Consider the following 6,000-nt stretch of genomic DNA (forward strand, 5'->3'; position numbering starts at 1 on the left):
TTCAGAGATGATATCTCAGTACTACAGAAGGTCATATAGGTGCTGAGCTTCAAAGGGGGACTGGAGTTCAGGTTTCCCTGGGTTGTAAAGGTTTTCAAGTGGGGATGTTAGGTGCCATCTTGGGAGCTTCTTTGCTGGTACACGTTGAGTTCCTGAGAGTTCCCTCCCTCCTGGGGGATGACGTAGAAGATAGTCTCTGGACCAAGTGAGCTCTGGGCAAGATGGAGTCTGCCATTTCTCCAGACCTGGGCCCTGAGCTGAGTTTGCACGGGGAGCCTGCTGCTTTCCATCCCAGACCCCTGCTCCCCCACAGTCTATGGGGGTGGTTGATGAACCCCTAAGTCTCCCTTGCCTGAATCTGGTGTTTCTTAAAACCAGTCATTTTGTCTGACCCTGGTCACCCTCCCATTCTGGGCCTCAGCTCGCCAATGGCAGTGAGGGCTGTACCTCTTCCACAGGCTTACAACGCAGCCACAAAACAAGGTGAGGTGTCTTCGGGCACTTGGGTCAAATATCTTTAGGTTTTTCAACAGGTATTGGCCGTTCTCACAACCATGATCCAAGGGAGAGTGGATGAGGGGCCTTCCTAGCTGCTGTGGGTGAATTTGGGGCTGTAACTGGGCCTCGAGGTATTAAAACAGTTTGCACGTGGGCCCAGGGACTCCTAGTTCATATTCCCGGAGGAAGTTCTGAGAAAGAGAGCTGGGGGAAGGTGTTCCACCTTTGAAAAAGGGTGGGACACAGGCAGGTTCTAAAACCTGCAGGGTCACTGAGCTTGAAGAGGACCCCATGATGATTCGAGAACATTCTGCTCAGCGATCGGTCTTCCTGGAAACCCACTTAGCCAGCCCATGAGCCAAGTCCCTGAACTCCAGCTTGTATTCTAGTGGAGGATAGAGAAGACAAGCAAATCAAAGGAGTTCAGACAATGACTGGTGAGCTGAGTGAAGACGGTTAACCCGAGGCACTGAACAGACATTGATGGGGGTCTGGGAGCTTTGATTGTTTGTTTCTTTGTTTGTTTGTTTGTTTGTTTTTTAATGAACATGTGTCAAAAGATTTTATTTCAATCATTAATTGAGGGAGCCAGTAAGATGTTACAACGGGTTCAAAGGAAAATCTGAAGAACATTCATATGTAGACAGGTGGGAAATGCTGGAATGAATTTACAAACAGAAGCAAAACATGACTATGTGCAACCACTTTGTATTTCTGGGGACAAGAATCATTGCTCTAAGCAACCGTTTTTCACAATGTACACAGTTGTACAATAGCCCAAAGACAGCAGAGGGCACAGAGACCCCATAGAATCAGACAACGTCTAGGTTTGTCTGGGAGCTGGTTCTTTTATTTAAATGGTCATCAGGTAGAATTCTTCAAAGGAGGTGGTGTTTGAACAGAGACCTGAATGAGGGTCGGAGGATGGGTTACCAGGCATGTGGGTAAAGGGTGGGTCTGAGTTTTGTGATGGAGGCCAGTGTGGCTGGAGCAGCAGATTAAGAGGGTAGTGAAGGGGCACCTGCAGGCCAGGACTTTATTTAAAGTGTCATGGATTTAGCCATAAAAAGGAGGGAAGCACTGACACTTGCTACCATGTGGATGGACTTTGAGGCCACGGTGCTCAGTGAGAGAAGCAGACACAGAAGGACACACAGCGTGTGACTCCATGGATGTGAGGCGTCCAGAACAGGCCAGTCCTCAGACGCAGAGAGGGGGTTCCTAGTTACCAGGGGCTGGGGAAGGGATGGGGGTGACTGCTAATGGGGACTGCGTTGCTTTGTAGGGTGATGGAAATGTTCTAAAACGAGACAGTGGTGAGGGTTATGTAAATCTGCGAATATACTGAAACCACTGTATTGTACACTTTAAAGAGCAAATTTTGGGGTATGTGAATGACATCTCAATTTTCAAAAAGCAAAGCAACACCCATGTTTAACGGCCGCGGTACTCACAATAGCTAAACCATGGAAACAACCCAAATGTCCATCCACAGATGAATGAATAAGCCAAATGTAGTCCATCCACAATGGAATATTACTCAGCCTTAAAAAGGAAGGAGATTCCAACACCTGCTACAACATGGATGAACCCTAGGGATGTGGTGCTCAGTGAAATTAGCCAGACAGAAAAGGACAAATACTGTCTGATCCTACTCACAGGAGGTCCCTAGAGGATGTCACATCCATAGAGACAGGAAGTAGACGGTGGGGGCCAGCAGCTAGGGGAGGGGAGGGGGAGTCAGTGTTTCACGGGGACAGAGTTTCAGTTTGGGAGGATGAGAAAGTTCTGGAGATGATGATGGGGATGGTTGCAGAACAATGTGAATGTGCTTAATGCTACTGAATTGTACACTTAAAAATGGTTATAGTGGTAAATTTTATGTTACCAGAAATTTTTTTTAAGTTGAAAAGGAAAGTCGGCCTGGAACAGAATATGAGTGGCCATGTTCCAGCTCATTCCAAAGTCTGGGAATGTCCCATTAGTATGAAGTGTGGTTATTTAGGAATAAAATTAAATCTTTTCCCTTTGGAAAAAATGAAAATTAAGAGAGTAGGAAGTTCCCCCCCAGAATGTTACTGGAAAGACATTAGCTGGGATTTGAGCAGAGGAGTGCCCTGCTTTATGATTTGTTAATCACCCCAGGGTAAGGCCAGTAGGGAGCTGGTGTGGGCATCCCAGCGAGCACAGTGGGAGAAGGAGGAGAGGGTCTCTTTTGGAGGTTGAATTGAGATGATTTGAAGCTGGGTCAGATGTGTTGCGGGGACAGAAAGCAAAAAACCCAAAGAGCATGCCTGGTTTTACGGCATGATGGATGGGTTTGGGATGACAGCCAGGGTGGGGTGAAGAGTTCTGTTTTCCCTTTTGTGATGGAGTGTCCATCAGATGTCCAGCAGAGGAGCTGAGCAGGCAGGTGGGTAGAAGAATGAGGAGTGCCAGGGCGGGGGTTGGGTCTCTCCAAACTCTGAGGCACATGACATCCCCCAAGGAAGTGGGGACTGAGAGGGCATCCCAGGGCTGGGGGACGCCAACGGTGGGGTCCAGCAGAAGGGGCTGGGAAGGAGGCCAGTGGAACAGAAGGGAGTTGAGAGTCAGGTTACAGAAACCAACTTCCGGCTAAGTGGCTTGGCTGTTCACCGTCTGATCCCCAGGGCTCAGAATACTGTCACCGAGAGAGCGGTACCCAGTACAGGTTTGGTTCAGGAATGACAGTTTGTCTCTAACCTCATGGACGAGACAAACAGTGAGCATTGGGAACCCATGCGAGCTCCCTAGAGGCAAGTCATGCCGAGGGGATCTTCATTTGCTTGTTGGACCGAATAATAGGCAATGGCAGGCAGAGGGTTACCTGGACTCCAGCAAACTGTGGCTGGGGTGGTGCAGGGGAGTCTGGAACATTCTAAGGAATGTTGATGAGCAAATAGAACACAGTAGATAAACGTGGCATGTCCTTAGATCTGCTTGCTGTGTGTGTTACTGCATGTACACGTTTATTTTTAATATTAATTAACTATAAGTAACTATGTATATGTGATATATACACACTGACTTAAAAATAAATTTTTGTTTGTTTCTTTGTGGGGGGAGGTGATTAAGTTTATTTACTTACTTATTTATTTACTTATTTATTTATTTATTTATTTATTTATTTATTTATTTATTTATTTATTTAATGGAGGTCCTGGGGATTGAACTCAAGACCTTGGGCGTGCTAGTCTCTCTCCCCTTATATACCTATTTTTAAAAGGCTCATGATCTGTTTCCTCCAGCTTCAAAACCAGAAGCTTGACATCCTCCCATCTCTCTGTCTCTGACCCTCCTACCACCCTCTTATAAGGACCCTAGGAAATATGTATATAAGTTAGTTTCCTTCAGCTGCTGTGAAAAAGCCCCTCAGACTGGGTGGCTTGGAAGAGCAGAAATGTGTTTTCTCTCAGTTCTGGAGGCCAGAAGTCCAAAGTCAAGGTATCAGCAGGGCCATTCTCCCTCCAAAGGCGCAGGGGAGGGATCTGTCCCTGCTTCCTTCCGGTAGCCTCAGGCTTTCCTTGGCTTGCAGGTGCCAGCTTCCCCCAGATGCCTTCACGTCCTCTTCCCTCTGTGCGCGTCTGTCTCTGCATCCAGACGCCCCTTCTTAGGAGGACAGCAGTCGTATTTGATCAGGGGCCCACTCTGCTCCAGCACGAACTCTCATTAACTGATTACATCTTTAACAGCTCTATTTGCAAATAATCGCATTCTAAGGTCCTGGCAGCTAGGACTTCAGCATGTCGTATATATGTGTGTATGTCTACGCCCATATCTAAACATATCCATCTGTCTAATCTTTTCCACCAGTGAATTCGAATATAGATGCTAAGATGTGGGGGAGGGTATAGCTCAGTGGTAGACAGCATGCCTAGCATGCAGGGGGTCCTGGGTTCAATCCCCAGTACTTACTAAAAAAATAAATAATTAAGCCTAATTACCCCCCCCAAAACAAACAAACAAACAAATAGGGAGAGGGTATAGCTCAGTGGTTAGAGCACATGCTTATCATACACAAGGTCCTGGGTTCAATTCCCAGTACCTCCATTAAAAGAAATAAGTGAATAAATAAATCTAATTACCTCCTCCCAAAACAAACTAACTAAATAAATAAACAAATCTAATTATTTCTCCCCACCACCAAAAAATTAAAATTAAAAATAAAAACAAGATATTGAAGCTGCTGAAGGCTAGCTTACCAGCTCTACAGGAGAGCAGTCTGGGAGAAGGGCAGTAAGTTTGGATTCAAGGTGCATCGCGACAAACACACAAATAAATACTAATAACTTTCCTGGGGGAACTGTGAAGTTCTGTGCGCACTTTCAAAAGTCAGCTGACTGCTGGGAAGAGAGTTTCAGTTTGGGAAGATGAGAAAGTAGTGGAAACGGAAGGGGAGGCTGGGAGAAGCGTGCTGGGAAGCCTGTCTAGAGTCTTCGTGATTTTTCTGTGAATCTAAAATTTGTCCAGAATAAAGCCTTTATTTAACAACAAAGAAAAGAGCAAAAATTGAGGCCACGTGGGTATATACATTTGTCAAATTCACCCAAGTCTATACTTAATATCTGTGCATTTTACTATATGTCACCAATACCTTAATTAAAACATACACACACACAAAGAAATAAAAACACCAGAAAAAAAACCTCTCTGCTGAAAATGCCTAAAAACATGTATCGTGTTTGACCCAGAGATTCCATATCTAGAAAGGTATCCAAAGCAAGTAATTTGAAATGGTCAGGCTGGAGAAGTGAGAAAGGTGGGCTACAAACCGGTGACTCATGAAATTCCTCTTGTTCTTTTTTTTTTTTTATTTTACTTTTTAAATTTAAAAAAAAGCATTTGGGGGAGGTAATTAGCTTTATTTATTTATATTTATTTATTTTAAATTTGTATTTATTTTTTAATGGAAGTACCAGGGATTGAACCCAGGACCTTGTGCAAGCCAAGCACACACTCTACCCCTGAGCTGTACCCGCCCCCCAAGTTGTATTAGTCTTAACAATATGCGCACAGCTACTCACAATATACACACTGAGGTCTCGACAGCGCATGTCTTCAGGTGGTGGGACAGGACGACTTTGCTTTTCTGAATATTTGAGTTTTCTTCAATGACTATATATTGTTTTTCTAAAAAGTAAGTAAATAAATAACTGCACAAGATAGAAAGAGAATATCCTATGAGGGTTTTGTATGAGTTTCCTAAGGCAGTTGTAGCAAATTACCAAAAATTTAGTGACTTAATACTACACAAATTAATTTTCTTACATTTCTAGAGATCAGAAGTCCAAAATGGGTCATAAAGGCTAAAACCCAGGCGTGGGCGGGGCTGGTCCCTCCGGAGGCTCCAGGGAGAAGCAGCTCCTGCCTCTTCCAACTTCTAGAGGTGCCGCATCCCTGGCTCGCGGCCCCGCCCTCCATCCTCACCACCAGCAGCGCGGCATCTCCCGTCTCTCTCTGACTTTGACCCTCCCTCCTCCC

At 45.2% G+C, this 6,000-nt stretch overlaps 1 non-coding gene across 1 annotated transcript; it reads left to right on the forward strand.

Annotated features, from left to right (window-relative positions):
• Positions 1-4,493: 4,493 nt before the first annotated feature.
• On the forward strand, positions 4,494-4,569 carry TRNAD-AUC (transfer RNA aspartic acid (anticodon AUC)). Its single transcript has one exon. It is a non-coding gene; the product is annotated as a tRNA-Asp (tRNA).
• Positions 4,570-6,000: the final 1,431 nt, after the last annotated feature.

Source organism: Camelus dromedarius, chromosome 27 (genome assembly GCF_036321535.1).
Source record: "Camelus dromedarius isolate mCamDro1 chromosome 27, mCamDro1.pat, whole genome shotgun sequence".
Lineage (NCBI taxonomy): Eukaryota > Metazoa > Chordata > Mammalia > Artiodactyla > Camelidae > Camelus > Camelus dromedarius.